General features: G+C 37.1%; 1 protein-coding gene across 1 annotated transcript in view; it reads left to right on the forward strand.

The window, feature by feature from the left end:
• The window catches only part of atxn1a (ataxin 1a), a 101,038-nt gene that overhangs the window by 17,014 nt on the left and 60,939 nt on the right, over positions 1-23,085 (forward strand). Inside the window, exon 2 of the mRNA XM_042011401.1 lies at positions 12,716-12,888. The gene's annotated coding sequence lies outside the window, so the exon portion shown is untranslated. The remainder of the gene's footprint in view (positions 1-12,715; positions 12,889-23,085) is intronic.

Consider the following 23,085-nt stretch of genomic DNA (forward strand, 5'->3'; position numbering starts at 1 on the left):
TTTTGTCTTCTTAAAGTTGACTCGCTTGGGTCCGGAAAATATTTACTATTTGGTCGCTTGACAACTTGATTCAAATGTTATAACAAATGTATGCGATTTCTTTTTACTCTAACAATGTTGATAACATGATAAACTTTCCCAAAGGCCCCTGAGTTCCTCTGTTTGATAGTTCACAAAATTTCCCCACAGCCATTTATTCCATTCCATTTCATGGACAAAATCAGTTTTCAACATACAAAACAGGAAACAAACAAGCAAACAAACAAACATGTAATTGTTGGCCTAAAAAACTGATAGTTAGATATTTGTATTTTCCTTGTCAAAGTAAATATATGTAATTAAATATAATAATATATATATATATATATTTGCAACAACAGCTGCTCTTGACCACATTTCTATAAATTGCCAGTGAAACAACATGCAAATGAAGTGTATTTAGTGTACTTTTCTGTGGTTGTCCTGTGGTGCATGGCATTCCACTGTCATGTTTGGTTCTCTTATTGTATCATATGTAATTGTGCCTCACCTGCTGCACATCTCTCATATGTTTACAAGTATTCAGCTTAACTTTGCCATGAAGAACATGATGGCTGATTATGACTGATGTTGTATTTTTTACCTTTTATGCCTGTAATTTATCCATACAGTTCAAACATGCTAGTGTTTGCCTGCTAATGTGGGTAAAATGCATGTGCATTGTTGTGACGATCAAGATGCTGTTTGTGTTAGCCAGGGCACTCTTGTAAAAGGAATTTTTTACTATCAATAGTTCTATTTTCCTGGTTAAATAAAGTGTAAATAAAACAAATGGAAATTAAATATTTACTCCCATCAAATAGTGAGTTTAAACTTAGTTTCCAGTTATCAAACCATTAGAGAGAAAAAGCTATTTTGCAAGTTGAAAGCATGACAGACAAAATGAATGGGTTGACTCATCATTCTGCACATTTTGACATTAAAGAGAGCTTGGAAACTAAAAGTCGGTGAAAAGGAGTTAAACAAGGTCTCATGAAACTTGCTTCTACAGCAATAGCTTGTGTGCTTTTTCTCTGATACTCTTCTTTTCATATTTTATGCAGCTTCTAATACTGTCCTTTTCATATTTTATACAGCTTCATACTTAGTTTTAATGGAAAGGTTGGTAGATTTCTATTTTTGCTTTCAGTCTTGTTTATTTTTTTATGTGTGTCATTGTGGTTGAAGCTTAGTGCATAAGATGTTTGTTTGGGGTGTACTTAAAAGAGTGTCTAAACGACATAAAAGGGATCTATGCTGTTTAATGATGACAGTTTTCCACAATCGTGTGTGTGATGGGAAATGGCCAGTGCATAATACTTGAAATGTAAGTGGAACAATGCTCTGATAGTGGTTTAGTGCTTTTATACAGATGACTGGACTATATATATATATATATATATATATATATTTATACATACACACACACACACACACACACACACACACACACACACACACATACACACACACACACACACACACACACACACACACACACACACACACACACACACACACACACACACACACACACAAACATGGCACCACTGAGGAATGTTGAGTAATTCCTCTCAGGTGGTAGCTTGTGCTTTGTTATCTGTCAAAGGTAAAATATTATTTATGTACATGAATGTTCATAGATAATCACAAAAGTGTACATTTATACCAAGTATTAGGTTCTTTTGTGTGCCTCCGTTTTCTTTCTCAGTTGTACTGAGGTGAATGTCAGGCAGTGTGTGTTTTTCTGCTCTGTATTTTAGTCACCCTCACTCACATCTCTTTCACGTGACATTGTGATGATATGTTGTGATTTGTTGCCCTGGGGACTACAAGTATGAGAGAAAATGGTAGAAGTGTAAATTAAGAGTAGGAGGAAGAGAATAAGGATTTGGAATTTGATTAGAGCTTCATTACTTAAAGATAGCATATTAAAGTGATTTACAGATTCATAATTTTGCTTTGAGAGATTTTCTTTCATAGACATGCAAAAAGCACAATGGTTTTCTTATACTTAAGCTTCTGTCTGAAGTTTTAAGCTCCTATTACTTTAAAGGACTCCTCTCAAAGGGTCTATTGCATTCTGATTCATCAGCTGATTGGTTAGAAATTGTGATGTTGAGACAGCATTTTATTCTGTGTTTGATGCATGAAAAATCAACACAATATGTTTTATGGTGTTGTCATACAAGCCAGTTCTTTTGAAAATGCTTGCAATGTTCATAGTCCTGCAGCAAACCAACTGTCATGGATCTTATAGTAATGCTAATGATCATCAAAATTAGACCAGTTTTTCCAGTTTATGCCCACTGAAGTTGTGTGTTACTGTGTTCCTGCATATTCCTGTTATGCCTTTCTGAATCATCTCTGCCTTTCAGAGCTCTCTGTGTGAAGCTAAGTGTAAGTGACTAATATTAGGCTATATTAGCTGTTAGTGTTGTTTACATAGTATTCTTAAGCTAACTAGCCTTAAGTCACCCAGTGCCCAGTTACTGTCTTGTAGTTTGATTAGTGGTGATTTTATTATGATGATTACTTAAGCTACCAGTCAAAAGTTTGGACACACTTTCCCATTGAAAGTATGTTGCTACCTCTTCAGGCTAATTGGCATCGTTCACTATTTTAAACATAGTTTTTACTTCATGTTTTTATTTTGTTTTCTTTCTTTTCAAAAAATATTTATCAATTTGCTATTTGTGTATTTTTTTTAAAATTTATTATCCTTCAACACACATACCCATATAATCACAGTTATATTAGTACCATAGTTAATAGTTATAAATATGTCAGTTTATCTTCAAGTGATGTGGACTTTGGGTTTTGTAGTTTGGCAGCCCTTTTTGATGCTGGAAAAAAAGTTATAACACACTGAAAGGAAAGGAAATGCATAAATAGCATAAAATTTCCTCTTTATATAAAAAGAAATATTCTCTATACAAGGATGCTGTGCTTCAAAGTGCCCTTGTCTAGATGTAGACGACTAGCACTTGAATAGCTTTTTCTCAGTATTGAAAGTTAAAAGTGGAAGTATTTTGTAAAATGACAACACAGCCTTGAGTTTACTGGTTAATATTTTCATTTCATGGCAATATACTGCCTGTTTTAAAATAAGTGGTTTATCAGCATCAGGCGATTCTCAGTTTCATGTGATGAACAGTCAGTCTAAATTTTTGGAATGTTATACACAGACAAAACAATACTTTAAGTGTGTTTACTAACCTTCATGTTTTTTCTTCATTGATTTCTGTGCACAAAATAGCCCTACTCTGCAAAGGTTGTGTCAGATTATTATTGACTATTTTAAATGCAGCATTGCCTTTTATAAGGTTGTGCTCTGTTCCACTATGTAAATACATGAAAGCTTGATCATCATGTACAGACAAGCACATTTAGACAGCTTTTGAGAGTGCAGCACTTTGACCTGGAGTGATAGTAGGTGAGTTGCATAACCAAAAGGTAGTTCATGTTTCCCTCACTGCGACATTATTATGTGGTTTTCTTGTTCTTTATATGTCTGTGTGTTAAGGCTGTACTATATGACATTTGACAAATGCTTTTAGTACAAATAGAATATGTGTTTTGAGTATTTTTGATACATTATCCACAGAGGCTCACTGTGATAGTGAGCTATTAGATTATGCTTTAGGCACTTCTATAAGCAGCATTAGGATTGTTATTTGTTAACGTGACACTAAGGAGAGGAGCAAATGCATTAGTAGACTAGTACATTAGTACACACACACACACACACACACACACAAACACACACACATATATATATATATATATATATATATATATTATATGTATATATATACATACTCTGTTTTCTATAGCATTTACCACTGAACCTGCAACATTGCACTCGTCTCAGCACTTGGAAGTTAACTGTTATGATGATTTGTACCTGAAAATGTGCAAAATAGTTGAGTAAGATAGTTCCCCTATGAGGCCATTTGCCTCCAAGATCATTGAGTTCATGCCTTTTCATTCCAGAGTTTTATCTACATCTACAAAATACAAAACAAGCACAAAAGTAGCACAAAGGAGGACAAGCTATCAAGCCAAATATATATATATATATATATATATATATATATATATATATATATATATATATAGGCAGATAAAAAATTTTAAAGCGCAATTATTCGCATTGTTATGCACAAAATGTCCTTTCCCTTTAAAAGATGGTCTATTGCTATATGAAGAAAATGCAGTAAATTTAGGTTTACAAACACTAAATTAGCCATCTGCAACCTTTGGCTTCAGAGCTGCAAGTGACTCTCTGGACCTTCCATGATGGCTTTTAATACATGGCTAAAAATATTAAACTAACTTTTTTAAAAATATAGACAGAACAACAAATGCGGGGTTTTAGCAATTTTTCTGCTTTTTTTGATGGAATATTTACACTGAATTTCCACAATATTACACTAAAAGTACCAGTAATAGATTTTTTTTTTACCCATTTTTTTTCTTCATAATTTTCCACAAATGTCTACATCCCACAGAAAAATGTCTGTCTATCCTCTTTTTACAATTTTTTCTTTGTTTTAAAACTAAAAATAGAAATAAAAATGAGGTTCTTAAAAAAAAAAAATAAAAAATTTCCTATAGTAGATGTTTCTCAAAAATGATAAGTTGTCTTTTGTCAAAAAGTGAATGGATCTTCCACAATGGCTCTTAATCTTTTGGGAACAGTTTCACATCCAAAAATCACAATTTTCTGTACAAAAAAAAAACCTTTATTTGAATAAACTCTGGCTGTCTCCTGATTACATCAGACACACCACTGCAGCAGGAAAATACATGGAGTAAGAGACATAGATTGCAAGCCTCTGCATGTGGCCAGTGAGCAAGAAGTTTGAAGAAAAAAAAAACAAAACAAAAAACCCCTGCATTAACTCGTGTTAAAAAAAATGAACAGCCTGGTCTAAGAACAAGTTATAAAGGTTTTTAAGTACTGAGAGTGAAGATGTTTTCAGGGATAGGAGCAATCACTAGCTGTAAGTGTAATCCTGCAGCAACTTTACGGTAACACTGACGCCTGAAAACTCACTAATTAACAACCATATACTATAATTTGGTGTAGGCTGTGAACTTTAGATTGTGTGATGTGGCTTAGAATTGAGAAATTCCCACACATCTAATTAACTTCCATTCATTGTGGACAATCCAAGTCAGTCCCTAATCTTAACTGTAATCAACACATGGCTACATCACATTCTTAACCCTAACCATAAACTCTTCTTACCTTAACTACTGACGCCCAACTGCAACATCAGAAATAAAGCTTTGTCTCATTAAGAGCAGGTTTTGGACTAAAACCTGACATCAGAGTTAACAAAAGACTTACCCCAACCTTAAAACCTAGTCTTAAATAGTCCAGCCACAAAATGACTATCATGAATGCCCTTATTTTCCCAAGATCCCCTCTGTTCCAGGGTCTTATGTGCAATCTAAAGCTTTGCATCAATCTGTGCTTCAATGTGTGTGCATGCTAGTGTATCTATTCCTGTGTATCATGGAGGGACAGAAGGCTGTAGACCAATAGAAAGGCAGGCCGAAAAGGGGAAGTACAGACAAACACACACACGCATGCACACACACACACACTGCAAGGACCTTTTGAGTTCCTAGTGCAACAGACAGGGAACTTTGAGTACCTTCACACCAGGATAGTTCGCTGGGCTCGGTACGATTGGGGACTCGGTTCATTTGGGGGTGCAATAGTCTTCCAGACGGAGTTTCATTCATGCTGCACTACTCCCACAAATTAAACCTTCTAAATGACTTGTTCCACTCACCGCCAGAGGCAGTGCTGCATCAAGAATTACTAAAGGAGAAGATGACAGACAACGAAAGAGAGAAATGGTTACTCTATTGGTGAATGCAGAAGAGCTTCTGTTTCTGCCACTTATCAGTAAAACATGGAGCTGCATCAGACCCTAGCGGTCTTGTGTTCATTATATTTCTATCAGAACTTTTACCGACTTCTTCCACGTCCAACGAGCCATTTCTCCCATCCAGAGCCTCCTATTGCCCTACATGTGCATATGTTTTGGTTGTGTTCACCCACAATGCCATGGCTGAATCCACTATGTACATTGCTTTGTAGTGTGCTTCCTGTATTAGGTCCACTTGAAATGTACTGAGACCTGCGTTTGTAGGCGGATCGAGTCCACTTCATTGTTTCAAATCACAGTTTGTTTGCACATTCACAACTCCCCAAACAAAGTGAACGTTCCGAGCAAATGGACTAGCATTAAAATCAAAAAGGCTGGTGTGAATGTGCCCTTAGGGAGTTGGAGTAAAAACCTGATGTTGTAAGTGTGTATTTACAAACCTGTATAGTTAACCTTTTCACATATTTGGGCCAATCTTTTCCATGAAACAGATTAACAAGGTTAATCCAGGGGAATGCTCTGCACCATATTGATTTGACCCCTCAGCTAGACCAGAGATAAATATTGATATTTGACAAGAGACAGGTTAAAGGAGGATATGATCACTCTTGTGCAAATGAAAAGAAAAAGCACAAGAAAGACATGATGCCTTGATGTAAAAAGTCTGGTTTAAATGTTTTTTTTTCTGACATTGCTATACTTTTGTGTTTTGTGTGGTGTAAAAATGGTTTATGATCCGTGTTAATGACCATAGTTTAATATCATATACAAAAGGTCCTGTGTTGTGTTGCAGATTTTTGACATTTAGGGGCCTATTGTCGTCAAAAAACAAAAACAAACAAACAAAAAACATACAGAGTGAGACGTTGTCTTCCTTCCTATCTCTGCTGAGAGTTGCACATGTGCAATAAAGTCTGCTAGGGGAAAAATATGGCGGCCAACCAGGGAAGAAAACGGCGGCAGAGGACATCAAAAGTCTGGGATAACATCACATTAAACTTACAAAATAAATAAAATATATGTGAGATTTGTAAAGTGGACCTTGCGTACCACGGAAGTACGTCTGCAATGCTTGAACATTTAGAGAGGAGGCACGTTTGACTTACAAAACAACCTCATGCAAGATTTAAAAGCTGAGAGTGAAATAGGAGTCATTTAATAATTATGAGATACATAATCCGATTCGACTGGTCGTTTTAATAGTAGGTGACTAATCGACTATCAGAATAGTCATTAGTTGCAGCCCTAGTCAGGTCTGTTTACTATGTCAAAGTCACAATATGACCTCCCTTCATAATCTGTCTGTACACTTATTGCACACATAGTCATGAGCAGTAGCTGAGCAAAATATTGAAACCTAGGAGAGTAAGAGACAAGACTTTTGCAACTGATATCCAAGCGTAAATGTACGTATGATAATGCAGAGTGTGCTAAAAATGTCAAGCACGTTTAAAGCTGCACAAACCTTAACTGTTGACTGAGGTTATTAATATGTAAAAGCAAACTGAAGCAAAAAGCATCACAGTCAAAAGTCAAGAGTTATGAAGAAAATGATTATATAATTTTGTCTTTATAAGCCTGGCTGTAGTGAAGCACTCTCTCAAAGATGTGCAGAGGCATCTGACAATTAACAATTAATCCTGGGTTAAAATGGGTTATCCTTTTCATTTTGGACTGTATGCATGCTCAAAGTTTTGTTGTGGTTTTGTGAGTGTTTACATGACTCAAAATACTTGGCGGACATGTACATACTGGGTATTTTTAGTGATATGCATGCATGTATATATTTGAAGAAATTTGTGTCAACTCAATACAAAGAAAAAGAACACTAAAGAAGTTTCTTGTTTTAGGGCCTGCTCACCACATGATCAACTGACCTGATTATGTGTGGCTAAAGTGATGCGTTGTTTGGGTGTTTCAGCTAGTATGATGGAGTATCCACCACTTTCCACATGCCGAAGTGCCCTTGGCAGCTATCTTGTGTGTGTGTGTGTGTGTGTGTGTGTGTGTGTGTGTGTGTGTGTGTGTGTGTGTGTGTGTGTGTGTGTGTGTGTGTGTGTATGTATGCACGTAAACACAACAACCCTTTAAAACTTTTACTTTTTTTTAACTTCTTATTGGCTTTCAACAACTAATTAAACATATGTTCATTTTCAAGGTATCAACCTAAAATGTCCTATCAGACTTTTCCAGCCAAATTCCTTCCAGCTAAACAAACTACTGCATTTCCATTGAAATGCATATATTGCTATCCATTCTTCTTCCGTAATTTCCATTCCTCCCTCCTTTTCCCATCTAGCTTGAATATAGTCGAATGTGTTTTTTTGTTTTTTTACGAGTCCTTTACATTTACCAGAAAAAATGCCTGTATCCCTGTAAAACTTTTCTGGCGTTAGCCATTTCAGGGATTAGCTTAAAGTGTAACTACACCCCTTACTTTTTGTGTAACTCCACCCACTGCCAAATTTTAAAATGCCAGAAACGGCAAGGTTTGGCAGGGTCATGTGAGGTGATCAGGGGGGAGAGTGGGCGGGTCACCAATACACAAGCAGAAATGATTAAATGACAGACAGCAGCTCAGCAAGATGGAAAGTGATATTAACAAAGCACCTACGCCACAGAGCGGTCTTTCAGGTGGAAGACTTTCCCCCTCCAGAATCTCCTCAGCTACACAAAATCAAGTTGGCCTTGAACCGTATCAGTCTGAGCCCTTGTCAACAGCTCCGGCAGGCTCTGGTAAGCTGTGGTGACTCGTGGCAGGTTGTGACAGCTGCTGGACGTTGCAAGTTGCCTCTTCTACGATTTGAGCTGCTGTCTGTCACCTGATGAGGATCAGTAGGAAAGAATAAAGAATAAAGTCTGGTGTTACTTTTACACCCCTCAAAAGCACAAATCCGTCCCATTGCAGGAATATTTAATCAGAAACTCTGTGAAAGAATAGAAGTCTGAAAGTAGCAAATCTACACCATATAAGTTCACAGCCGTTCATATGTGTTGGTATGCCTGCTAGGCTTATTTGCATCTGGAGGGAGGGGGCTGTGAGGTTTTTAAAATTTTCTCGTGACGAGGAGAAACACCAAGTACGGCTCTACATCACAAAAACATAACCTGGTTTTACCCTGTAGAGGACATTATGAGCCACTTTTGACCCACAAAATTAATTTTTTTAAAGAAATGGAGAAATGACTAATTTTATCAACAGTATAGATTGTTTTTGTTACAATTAAGTTAAACTGTTTACAGCTCAAAAAATACATTTTAAGGTGCACTACCCCTTGCTACCACCGATCAGTTCTGCCCCGTGAACTAGGATGTACCTGTGTCACCATGGTAACAGCCTCAAGGGTAACTGAAAATTCTATAAATGCACTGGATAGGCATGCCAAGTACTTTTCTCTGGGCTTGTGCATCAAATTAAGCACAATAACATTTTATTTGCCCATGAGAAATGACCTCACTCCTTCTTGTGAACATCCCTAAACAGAGTTATAAAGTTTGATTCACATTTCTGTAAAACATGATGCAGTATGATTCTACTCCAGGTTATGGTGGAGCATCACTCAAGTAGTTGGGGAATAAGTGCTATGTACAGCTGGAAGATTCTCTTTTGGATGTTCAGGGTGTAGGAAAGAAATGATGTGCAGTATAATGCAGTAAACTGCGATCTGAAAATGAGAGGTACAATGCTTTCTTTAGACATGCTGAGACACAAATAAAAAATTCTTTATTTATCCCAGAGGGAAATTTTAATCTTGTAGTAGAGTTTTTTAATTTTATTTATTTTTTTTTTAATAAAAACAATATTAATTAATTTGAAAAGGAAAAAGAAGATAATGTCTTGTTCCAGAGGCAGATGACTGCTGGCAGGAGTGATCTCTGGTACCTTTCTGTCTTGCATTGGAGTTGAAGACGTCTCTCACCAAACATGCTTTGTTGTTTATTCACTGTGTTGTGTAGACAATGTGAAGAATCAGCCACTATTTTCAGCAGCTTGTGCAGCAAAGCCAGAGTTATCTCCAGCACAGAACTCTTTAAATCTCTGATTCTGATGCTGCTGTCCCAACAGATGGCTGCAAAGCGGTTTTCACTTTCCACAATAGATTTATAGAAGATATGCAACATCTTGGGGCAGACATTGAATAATCCTACCTTCCTTAAGAAGTAGAGTCTTCTTTGTCCCTTCTTGTAGATGCGTCTGTGTTGCATTTCCAGTCCACTCTGTCATGTAGCTGAACTCCAAGGTTCTTGTATTCCTCCTCTACTTCCACCTCTTTTCCAAGGATGAAAACAGTGCTTTGTTTACACTAACAGTAATCTCTTTTGTTTGTTTGTGTTTAAGATGAGGTGATTGTTTCCACACCATCTCACAAACTGACTGACCAGTTCTCTGTCCTCAGCTTGTCTGCAAGACAAGACTGTTACATGACTGCAGAGTCATCAGAGTAATTTCTGCAAATGACAGGACTCGCAGTTGTATTGGAAGGCTGAGGTGTACAGTCTGAAGAGAAATGGTGAGAGTACAGTCCCTTGTGGTGCTCCAGTGCTGCTGACCACCATCTCAGACACACAACCTTTCAGTCTCAGGAGCTGTGATTGGTTTGTTGGGTAGTCATAAATCCAGGTGGTTGTGGAGTTATCCACCTGGAATTTATGGAGCTTCTCAAATAACAGAGCAGCTGAACTGTATTACAAGCACTTTAAAATCAAAGAACACGATCCTTAAAGTGCTGCTTGATTGGTCCAGATGAGATTGGTCTTCAACCCCAAGCCTATTACAATATGCAAACTGTAATGGGTCCTGAAAGGTGTTTACTTGCTTATTTAGGTGAGCCAATAACAGTCTCTAAAGGACTTTCATGATGTGAGAAGTTAGGGCAACTGGTCTGGGCTTGTTCCAGTTCAGCCTCTCCTGTTGCTTCTTCACCTGACTGCAAGAAACAGACAATATAGATGTGGAGGCAGAAGAGGTTTCAGCATGTTCTGATCAGGAGGGAGATGAGACTGTGTTAAAGTCCATGACTGCGCTGCATGGAGGTGTGACGGGAAAGCTGTGGGCTCATGGAGGGTGTATGGTCTGTTGAGGGGGAGACAGTAGGGAATGATGCTGAACTTTGTTCTGAACCGAACCCATTGAAGAACATGTTCAGGACATTAACTCTGTCCAGACTGCCATCAGTCTGGTCCCTCTTTAACTTGAAGCCCGTGGTCTTTTCCCTTCTTCCCTCCTCATGTTGTTCTGCTACAACCAAATTTTTTTTATGTGGTCCTCCGTGTACTTCTTAATCTTGTTTTGAGTTGTTTTTGTGTTTTCTTCAGTAACTTCCTTCTCCCTCCCTGAATGCTTCCTTTTTTATGTTTAGCAGCTTTTTCAGGTCACTGGTGATCCAGGGCTTGTTACTGGGAAACATCTCACTCTTTTTGTTGGGACAATGCCATCCACACAGAAGTTGATATAATTTGTCACACACAGTCATGGCATTGATGTCATCTCTGTGTGGTTCACAGAGGACATTCCAGGACATTCAAGTCTGTGGCCTCAAAGCACCCTGGTTGATGACTGGTTGCTGTTGAATGGTGGGTTTGTAGGTGGAGATCAGAAAAAACAGATTATGGTTTGATCTTCCTAAAGGAGGCAGGGCAGAGAAGGTTCATGCATCTTTAACATTTGCATAAATTTTTTCACTTTTCGCTTCCTCGTCAACTCGTTTGGGATTTGGAGTGCTATTGCGCTAATTATCTTAGTTTTGGAAAGCTTAATCAGTTGATCCAGTTGATAAACAGCGTTTCTGTTGCCATGGAAACTCATCATAACAGTCTTAATAGAATCCAAAGTACGTGGAGAAATCACTTGAGCAGCACAACGTCCGAACCAGTGTGAAAAAATATTGAAAAATTAATTTGATTGTGATTGTCTTGAAAAAAAGAAATCTAAAAACCTACAACAATTTGCTGCCACCATACGGTACATTTTAGAATACTAGAGTACAAGTACAAAAACACTGAGATGTGTTCATAATTGTGTTAGATTGCCATTCTCCTTTCATAAAACTGCATAATATAAGTATGTATACTCTGATAAGCTCTTATTCACACCAACAAGCTCATTTGGGTTTCCATAGAAGATGTTTTTTGTCATTCAATCAAAGTTAGGCAAGTTCATGAAAAAGGCCTAAATGGTTCCAAACAGCTACGGACTTCTCTAAAAAACGGGATACATGCCTCAAACCAGTGTCTCATGTGGGTAAACAAAGCATGGTTGCCATGATGATGGGGCGTCAGTGTATAAATAGCAAGGGTGTTGTTCTGAATACTCTTAAGAGAGGGAGAGAGAGCACAGTAGAGGAAGGGAATAGCAGGGAGAGATAGTGTAGAAAATCACAAGCACAAACATTTACAGAATCACATGCTGGAGACTTTAACTCACGTGATCAGGATGGTAGAAGCACTTTTAACATGGTTTGTGTTCATGTGTCCACTTTGTTGATAATGCTGTAAAAAAAGACAATTAGAACAATTAATATTAATACAAGGTTCCCCTTAAAGGATCACGAAAACACTTTTTTGTTAGTTTTCATGTTATTCTATGTACTAGATCACTGATCTGATTTCAGTAATAAGATTTGTTTGGAAGCCACTTAGTAGAGAATAAGTTCATAGAATGTAGGTATAATGCTGTCAGTATAGACCCTGCATATGCTTTGATAATCCAGTCAGGACAATCATATTGTCTGTTTGTATTTAATGTGCAGAGAAAAGCAACAACTTTGTCTCACTTTGTTTCTTTGAAGGGAATGGTGACTGCTCCTGCAGACAGACACACAGGCATCTGAAACGCTTCCCTTCCCTTGCCGGAGAGGTCCAGGTTTCACATCAGGAACTGCAGCTTCAGTTTATTGTCAGCTCTCAGCTGAGCAGCAGGCTCCACCTACTCCACCGAAACAGCTCTGCCTCCTTTGCTCAGGTAAGACCCAGCTACATATCAGGCACTTCTTCTTTGTGCATGTGTTTGATTTGCTCCAGATGAGCTGCTATGTTTGCCTGTGGTCTGTTTGCAACTCTAGGGTAATTTGTGCTGTGAAACCGAGTCTTTTGTGATCATTTTATGGAGCTGAACTGCGTTTGAATCCATCAGCTGTTCACAAACTACCAAGGGATTCCTCTTAAGTGTGTAGAGGAGGCATATTTTATGCCTGGTAACCATGGTAACTTGTTTGCATCAGTATTGAATTGTTGTAATTTTCTCTGATTGATTAGAGGAATTAAAGTGGTGGTGTTGCACTTGTAGACACTGATTTTCTGCTTTTATTATTTAACATTAAAATGTTTTTCTTCTACGTACTTTACACTTATTATGCACCAAAACAAGCTACACTATAATTTCTTTCATGAGTGTTTTCATACCGGATCAGATGAAAGCATGAAAAACAAGAAAAAAAATCTTGCTCTTAATATAGTGACTGATGTAAATGGATAAGAACTACAGCGTAATATTCTTGTATGGAGCAGTAAGTCATACTGATGTGACTGACCTGACTCTTCCTTGATAATAACGTCATGGTTTAGTCAGTATTACAGCTCTAATACATTAAAGTGATAAGAACTGATGTGCGTTTGCATAGTTAAGAGGGTATAAATTTATACATTTTCTTCCATCCTTCTCATTTCATGTGATCTGACTTAAGTTGTTCTAGTTGTCTTTGTGATTCCTGACTCTGACCACAATGTTGTTGCTCAGCTCAGTTATTTTTTGTCTAAATCCCTTCTTTTTGTCTTTGCCCCTGGAGCTGGATTTTTCTTCCTTTCTGTATCCTATCCTTCCACTGTATCTATTGCAACTGCTCAGTCAGTCCTTTATTACTTGTCTTTTTAGTTCTTGTTGTTCCATTGTTGCTGCTGCAACGATTCAGTTTCCCTTTGGGGATTAAAAAAGTTTTCTGATTCTGATTTTGACCTCTGTCTTACCAGCTATTTATTGAAGCTTCATTCTCTCCTATGAGGGTTAGTACAATGAAGGACTTAACATTGAGATAAGTGATGACGCTGATCCCTACTTTTTTTCTTTCCTCTCATTTAAGTGATGTTTTATAGAGTATTTCAAGACAGAATAATGAAATTATGATATTTCTATGTTCCCCCAAACTTTCAGGAATTAAGTAGATTTACAGAAAAATCAGCACATTTAAACAGAGCAGCCTTAAGAAATTTCTATATAGTTTTTTTGTTTATTACCCATCAGCAATATGCAGCATCGTTAGAGTTTGCTGTGAGCTACTTGAGTGTGCTTGGGGACTTGCTTCATAACTCTACAAATATGTTTTGAAGTACAGACTAATTAGTGTATTAAATTAATTTTGTAGCAATTCAGAGAGGAGTAGTGCAGAGGAGGATTACACAAAATGAAACCCGTTGAGAAAAGTTTAAGCAGATGAACCAAAGTAGATAATTAGCAACAACCACAAAAAAAAGTTTAAATAATGTAGCTATGGTCTCCTACCCTTACTCTTACTCGCCTCTTTTCTACAGCCATCAGCTTTACTGGGTGGGAATTACACATTTCACTCCCCGCCGCTCTCTGCTTTCTTTTGAATTTTCACAGTTGACAGTTGCTTTTTTCTGAGCTGAAACCCTCAGAAATGAGCAGATGGAGAACTGACAGTCTGAAAGCTCAAACAATAATGCTGGGAGGCAAGTCGTGGTGATCAGCACATGGCTTTTGGAGCACCATAGTCTGTCAAGTATTCACAAGCTGAAAATATAGTCAGAATTAAAATATGTGGCAAAAGCCATAAAGAAATTTGTTAAAGTGGGTGACACATTTCTGATGTGTCCATCACTGAAAAAGAGTTAAACAGTTTATATTTCAGACATTGTTACAGTATTCATGTGTTCATGTGGCTTTAGTTTCTCGTGTATGTTGTGAGTCTATTTAACTGTTTTAAATTTATATTCTGTAAATTCAAGTTTAGTGTTTCATTAGATGAAACAAGAGACACCAGCTTAAAAAGACTTAGTAAACATGACTCAGTATGCGTTTTTGGCATATTTCACACCTTCAAAACGGGTGACCTCCAGCTCAATACTGTTCCTTTACGCCACCTGTGTAGACACAGATGGAGCTGCTGCTTCAAATGTGGCTGCTTGTATTTTGCTCAAACACTCGGCTTACGGTGGTGCAATCTGCTGCAAAGTAACAGGTATGTCCAGCCAGAGATGCCAAAGATGACTTAAAAGTATGTGGCTTTTGAATGCTCTAGGGACCATCATTTGGGTTCACTAGAAGAGCGGGGTGTGGTGGGGGTTATTAATCGAAACAAAGCTGCTCCTTAACCCCGTAATGAATCATTTCAATTCCGATGGGAGTTTTTTCTTCTAGAATGACAGTGTCCCCAACCAAGAAAGATCACTGAGTGGTTTAGTTAGAGTGAAAATGATGTGTATTTCATTTTATGATCAATGCTGAACACCGACAGGAAATACTTGGACCATTCTGTTAGAGATCGCTCTCCATTGCTTATCCAAAAACCACCAAAACATGAAAATACTTTTAAATAATGAGACACCTGTAGTTTTCCTCTGAATGACTCACTTATTTGTTTTTTTAACAGATGGATATGTCAAGCTAAAAATATATTTTTTTACTGTATTATAAGATGTATTCAATTATGTTACTTATTCTAGGTGAAGTCAATTAAATTTCTATGGAAAGTAAATTTTACAATAGTAATTTAGCAAAAACTACGTATTTATTTAGGTTGTACAAAGAAATTTGAGACTTAGACATGTTTTTTTGGTGTGGGGTTTATACACTTTATACACTAATTATTCACTTCTTATACACTGTCAGTTGACTGTAACTTTTTGATATAAGCATATTTTTCAGATTGTAAAAAATAAGCTTGGCTTTGATTTTATTACTGGAGAAAGCTAGGTTATGAGACATATTTTATATGCCAAAACAGAGAATAAACTTCCAAGTTCTGTACGGTTTGAGTCCATTTTAATGCATAGATTTAAAAAACAATCTTAATAATAACTAAATTACACAAACTCAAGCTTTGACTCAAAGCAGCCTGAAGCGACAGTTCACAGAGATATCAGAGATGTTAAATCAGTAATTAACCCAGACATTAACCCATGCTGTCTATAATAAAGCATCTCAGGCGCTTTTACAAATACACCAGTGCCAGGCAATGTCACTCCTTGAATTACTGCTCAGTTTGAAATAAACAGACTCTGTCCCATTTTTTTGCAGCTAAAGATCAGCATTATTAACACTTAAATATCAGACATATAACATTTAATTCACTTAGTATTTTTTCTAAGAAGAGAAGTGTTATTCTTGGAACAAAGCGCAGCCTCGAGAGGGTTAAACAACCTGAGTAACTGAAGGTTGCCCTTTGTCTGTGTGTGTTCTTATATGTGTGTGTGGGGGAATGGATTTCCCCTTCTCTGTTTTCTTGTAATAGCTGCACTCGGCTTTATTTGATCTGGGCCTCCGCTCCCATAGTAGGATTGAATTGGGTTTGGAGAGCAAAGGAAACACACACTCTCACATTTACACACACCTGAGACTGTGAACTTCCAATTGCAGCTTCCCTGAATGAAAAAGGGAGGGAGAAAGGGAAGGAGGGAGGGAAGGAAAAGAGGCAGGAAAGTTAAGATACATGAAGGTTTGAAAAAAAGGATGAGAAAAGAAAAACAGTAGAGAGGCCAAAGGAGAGATTAGAGTTCTACAGCAAGGACATGAGGTAAAAGTTGTGTTATCTTTGTAGCTGGTGAACTAATTAAATTAAGACACATTCAAACCCAGGGTTCTTCATTTTTTAGTACCTTTTTTTGCTTGAAGTTGTCATGCAAAGATGGTCCTTGGCAGACACATACTTTGGCTGACTCTGCTCACTAAACAATTTGTTAATTACCTTGTCCAGTGTCTGTGGGTTCATCCAGTCTGCTGGTTGTGTCTGAATTACTAAGAAGAGAGAGTGATGAGGTAGATGAGGGGTTGAGGATTGAACGAGCATCTACGCTTTTTCATATTTTAAAAGGCAAGTTAAAAAGGAAACAAAAGGCACAGGCAAGAATTTTTCAAGGACATACATTTTGACTTAAAAAAATTATAATAACACATATGTCTCCTTTATATAAGTGATATTCACAATTATGTATGAAAGTAAGGATTTGAACCCTTTCCGTAGGTGGTAATAATTTGCATCATAACATAAGTGATATGATCTTAAAAGGGAAATATCAGGTCTGTCCAGTTATAAAATAATAGTCATTTAAATTTCCTTATATCTGCACTGCATTGACAGGGGGGAGATGATCTCTGGCTAAATTATCATATAGACTGATCTGCTCAGCATTGTGATGCATTACTCTATCCTGAAAAACGCTACTTAGCATATGAGTCTAAATATGCTTGTCAGCACTTTACTGTAGCAGAAAACATTTTGATCTGTGTGTTTGCACCTGTGTGTGTATTCTGCACCATGTGGGATTATCTGAAGCAGGGACATAAACTAAGGCAATGTTTATGTTGGTGCACCACAACATGCTGAATCTAAGTGAAAAGTCATTTGCAGCTGTGGGATATTGATTGGAGTTCAGCCATCGGCATGGAAAACATGTCGCTGCTGGTCATTACTAATGAACCAAACGTGTGCTGGAACATTCTAAGTGTGTGTGGGAATTGGGGAGAATGAGTGCAACTCTGTTTTTTGTTGTTGTTGTTGTTGTTGTTGTTGTGTATGTACTGTATCATTGTGAGTGTGGGTGAATATATCTTACGCTTAATTTTCACTTTAGGAGTAGATAGACTGTGTGTTTAAGAAAAAGCAAGAAATGTGTTAACATGTTTATGTGTGTAGTACGATGCCAGTCTGGCTTTGATGTGACTAATCCCCTATACTTCCGAACTTAAATCCACTTTTGTTGGTCTTTTCTTTGTTTTCTCTTGATTTCATCCTGCTTTATAGCATTAAGCAATGAGTAATGATGGATGACATCATCTCTGGCTGGGCTAGTCCTGACTAATTGGCCAGAGCAATGTGATTGCATTAGATGCTATTCCTTCTGGGCATTCCCTGTCCTCCACCCCCACTTTGAAAGATATCCCTCATTGTTTGCATGGAGCAACATATTGCTTTTGTGAGGCATTTGTTTTTCTAGCTCTGTTGTATTCGCGGCAGAATGAAACAAACTTCATTTGCTGTAAGCATTTTGTGAAATTAGCATGCCGGATTTATGGTTTATATGCTTTCACCTGAGAAGTGAATAACGTTAAAAGCTATGATTGCTCTGGAGCCTTGACTGGCTGTGTTAATTGCCATTATCTGAGATGCACGTCTCAGGATACTTCAGGGATATTACGAACGTGTGACGGGGACACTAATAAACCACTGAAATGTCTTTGCTTATTGTGTGGATGCTCTGGGTGCTTGTGCAGGAAAGCAATAAAGGCTGAAAAATGAAGTTGCGCTGTAGATTTACTAACAGTCATAAGAGGTTTTGTCCTCCACTCATCTCTCCACACTCCTTCCTTCTCTCTGTCTTCCCTCTTTCACAGAACCTACTCTGAGTGCCACCTTTTCAAGTGAGGTAAAATGATTATAGTAATGGATGCACCCCCCCCTTCTTTCACTCCAACCTCCACTCACTCTCCTTCATAGTCTCTGCTCCGTACATTCTGTTCTGTACATTAGTGTGGCCTCAGGCATGCCCTTTCCCTCTCTGCGGCTTAATGCAATCACACCACTAGTATAAGTGCACCACGAGAGTTAGAGACAATTGAAAAGAGTGATGAGAGAGAAGAGGAGGTACAAGTGGGTGGCAGCTGACAAGAGAGATCATATTATGGGATGATAATTACCTGCAGGCAGGATTGAGAAGTCATGCAAATTAAATCATTTTTCAAGGCACAAATGTCATTTGTGTGATCATGGAACTACTAATTTCTTGTTACCTTTGATTTAGATAGCTTTCATTGTATGAAATGCCTGAATACCACAGACAGATCACTGCAATTTACTTTGTTTTCTTTGGACTTTATTTAAGTTGCAATAAAAAATAGCTCACCCTTTAATTAAAGAACATTTTGGATAATTTCAAAATGATACTTTCATTTATCGTCATATAAAAAAATGTCATAATTATGAATTTGAATTACTGAATAAACACAAATTTATGAATTAATAAAAGTTTGAATAATAGAAATTAATTCATAATATTAATTTGTTTATTTGTACAGAAGAAAGATAATATATAATTAGATAAATGTGGAATAAATAAATATATTAATTTAGAAATACATTAATTGAAAAATAAATAAATAATTAAATGTATAAATGCAAAATTTATGACATACATGAAAAATGCAAACAAATTGAATTGTTTAACTTCTATCTGTGATTATACATTTCTAATCATTTATTCATGATTCTCTTGTCTGTTTTTTTTTGTTTGTTTTCAAAATTTACCAAGAGACAAAGGAGTGAATGGTCCCTCAGCTCATATATGGTGTTGGTCTTCTCAGCTATTTTTTTTTTGGATCAGGCTGAATACCTGGTGCCCTGAAATAGTCAGGAACTCATGATGACAAACCTTTATACTCGCTTGAGCTGAGTAGAGCAGCTTCAGCTTTTAGTGAGATGAATGGGGATGGCCTTTGTGTGCCTGGAAAGTCCTTATACTGAGACCTATAGAGAGTTTATTGCCTTTACAACTAGTCTATATGATAAAGTGTCATCTTTCCCACCACCCACTCCCACAGTTCGTTTTCTGTCTGTATCTCAGTGTCCTCTGTGTGTTACTTTGGCTTTAAGCCTGGTTGCCTTTCTTACTTTTTCTTTTTTTTTCCCTCTTTATTAACTTTTCCTTAATTTTTTCTTTTCCATCTTGCTATGTATCCTCATTCTTCTACCTCAGCTTCTCTCTGTATAGCTCCCTCCATCTCTCCCGTCTCTTCCACCCGCTATTATTTTCATTGTCCCCCGCCCGTCTCATAATTGTAAAGCGCAGTGGTCACTTGATTTATTTTTGTTATTTTTTTGCTGATTTTACTCTCAAGTGCCACTGTCTTGATTTATTTTCATGAAAAAATGTCTTTGCAAGTTTTTACAGTGCTATTGATGTGCCGCTGATGTCTGAGCAGTTACTCCACCACTTGTGAGGATTACCTTGAGAAGGAAAATAGTCTGGTGTGTGAATGTCTCTTGTGCCATCCAGATCTGCAATAACAGCAGTATTAGTAGTTCTGGCTTGTCTTTTGTAGATTTCACTTGTGGAAAACATCAAGGGCAACAAAAGATTTCCTGGAAAACAAGTTTTCCTGTGGGATTCCTATTGACTGTGTAAACAAGTCATACTTATTTTTTGCTCTGTATGCTGATGTTTACAGTACATGAAAAAAATTGTTGGCATAGTCTGTATGGAAGTGCTGATTGAAGGGTGCTTACCGGTATATACAGTACTCTGTAGGGAGGTGGAGGCTAATGGTCTATTGTACTACACTAGTTTTCCTTCACTAGGGAGAGTGCCTTGAACTCGATGGCCTGGGGTTTCCTTCATTTTATAACAATGAAAGATAATCTTTCTGCTTGGAATTTTGATGGAATTGTACAGCATGATAGGAATTAGACTTTTTTCAGCTATTCGAGACAGTTTTTATAGAGCACTGTTTATTTGCCATCATAAAATTAATTACTTTTAAGCACAAAACTGTATAAACTTTCATTTGCTGACACAATGTTTAAATTTGTCCAACAAATTAAAAAAAATTAAATCAGTAGTTTGTTGTCAAGGTTCAAAACTAGAAGAAATGTGCTGAGCAAACTGGATTCTATGGAGACTTTTTGGCTTGCTACACTGGCTTTATGACATCTGCTAATAAAGATTAATGTTAGTGCTCAGGGTTCAGTAATAATATTCATGAAATTTAACTGGAAATGTCAAGTCAAATTGCTCATTAATACACAACAAAGCAGTGTTATAGACATTTGTTCATTTCCAGTGTGCTATTCCAGTCGCTGCTCTTGGTTTCATATTTTTGAATTTGTGGAAATGCATATGAAAAATCACATTTTTAAAAATTATTTAGTCAACTCATAAATGAACTGTGCCATAAAGATGCTTGTTACTCGTTGCTCTTCTTTCTTCCTTCAGTCTGTGAATTTGTCTGTGTTAATGTCTCTGCTCTGCTTTCCTTTGTTCTACACAATACCAGTATTTTTGTTCGTTGTCGTCTTCTGCTTTTTTCTGCTTTATCTTAGTTTTGGATGTTATTGGATTTTGGTTTCCTGCTGTTTTTGTTTTTGCCACACAAAGCGTTCATCCCCCGCCTGCACTAAGTTTACATTTGGACTCTCCTGCATGCGACAGTACAGCCAGTAAATATATTTTTTAATATAATTAGCTCATTGATTAATACATTAATCTTTCTGTTTTAGACCAGGCCTGTAATGGGCTACATCTGTTCAACTGATGTGTTTGTAATAATGACTCTTTCATTTATTACCTGAAAAGTCATCTAAAAATATACATGAAGCATACTGAACATTTTTCTTAAGTTCTCAACCAAATTAAATTTTTTTGTTGCAGTGAAGTCTGAAGACCTTTCATGAAAGCTTTGTTATGACACAGCCCTTCTCTACAATAAGGGCTGCTGCACTGCACTCCGATGGGACTTCATTGAGTGCTGTGATAGCCTCAGATGGGGAATGTTCTGTACACATCACTGAGCAGTGCAATGACTCTGCTACTGTACATAACTGTACTGTAGGCTGTGTTGACTGGTGAAGGGACATGAACATAAACATTCATAATGACACACTCATTAAGAAGAATTTGCACCTAAAGAAAAAAATTGATTTTTAAAAACACTGTTTTTATAGTATTTTCTTTTGAGAGTCCGTAAGTGGATTATTATTGGATGCCCCTTCTAAAATCATCCACGTATCAGTGCAAATGGTGACTTCAGTTTTTAATTATGCTCGCTTTAACACTAGCTTTTTACCTGCTGGATTGTGCTGAGAGTCCATGCAGAGGTTTCTCATTACAACAGAAGAAATAACCTCTGAGCTGTTTGAAGGCACTCGTGTGTTAGTGTATGTGTGTGTGTGTGTGTGTGTGTCTGTACAGTAAGTGCGTGTCTACATGTGCAGAGGTGTGTGTGAATGCGTTTGACAGCAGGATTACATAACAGGGATGCCTGCTGCAGGTCACCAGAGCAGACACATACTCACTCATGTAAATCATTACAAATACCAGCATGTGTTGTAGCTGCACGTATGCACATACACGCATACACAGAGACACACACAAGCACAAACGCTTCCTCCTATACTCCTTTAGTCATCTTGCTCTGCCTCTGTCAGGTTTATTTAATCCTCAGGCTGATTAAAGTGTTTTATATATGATGTAATATTTTCCCATGAAATGGCTAGATTTTTTTTCCACTCGTTATGTTCCACTGGTTGACATTTTTGGTAATGACTTCTAGAGAAAAGCATTTATACTGTAGTGTCTTTGTGGTAATTTTGAGATAAACGACCTAGTTCATGGAAAGTATTTAGCATGGGAAAGTTCATTGAGATTTTCATGTGACAGAAGAATGAATTAACAGACATGCAGATAAGATTGTAAACTGCAGGATCAAGACAATTTTAAGCCATTTCAGATGTGATGGTGTTTTATCATTCAGACAAATTATGTTCATAATCTTCGTGGCTTTATTGGATATTTTGCTTATATTATTTACAGAGAAAGCATTAAAGTTGGCATACAGCACATCAAGTAACATATATGGTACATGTGGTCATTATGCACATGTAATTTTAGATATTGGCTTTTATATATAGTTGAGTATAATTGCTCTATGGGTGTGTGTGTGTGTGGTTGGGGAAAGGGTTTTTTTTTATCTGACCAGGGTCTGCGGATAGAAACTAGCTATTAGCTAAATCTGATGCAATGCCTCTTCTTACTCAGTTTGACTAATGAATTTAGCACATAGTCTCAAAATCAACTCACAAAGTGTCATGTTGCCATCATTATTCATGATAATTTGAATTAGTTGACAACCGTTGGCTGTGGTTTTGTCAGTGCTCTAATACACCAAACCAGCAGAATTGTGAAACGCTTGTTGGGTCTCAGTGTATCTCTACAG

This window comes from Melanotaenia boesemani, chromosome 17 (genome assembly GCF_017639745.1).
Source record: "Melanotaenia boesemani isolate fMelBoe1 chromosome 17, fMelBoe1.pri, whole genome shotgun sequence".
In the NCBI taxonomy this organism is placed as follows: Eukaryota; Metazoa; Chordata; class Actinopteri; order Atheriniformes; family Melanotaeniidae; genus Melanotaenia; species Melanotaenia boesemani.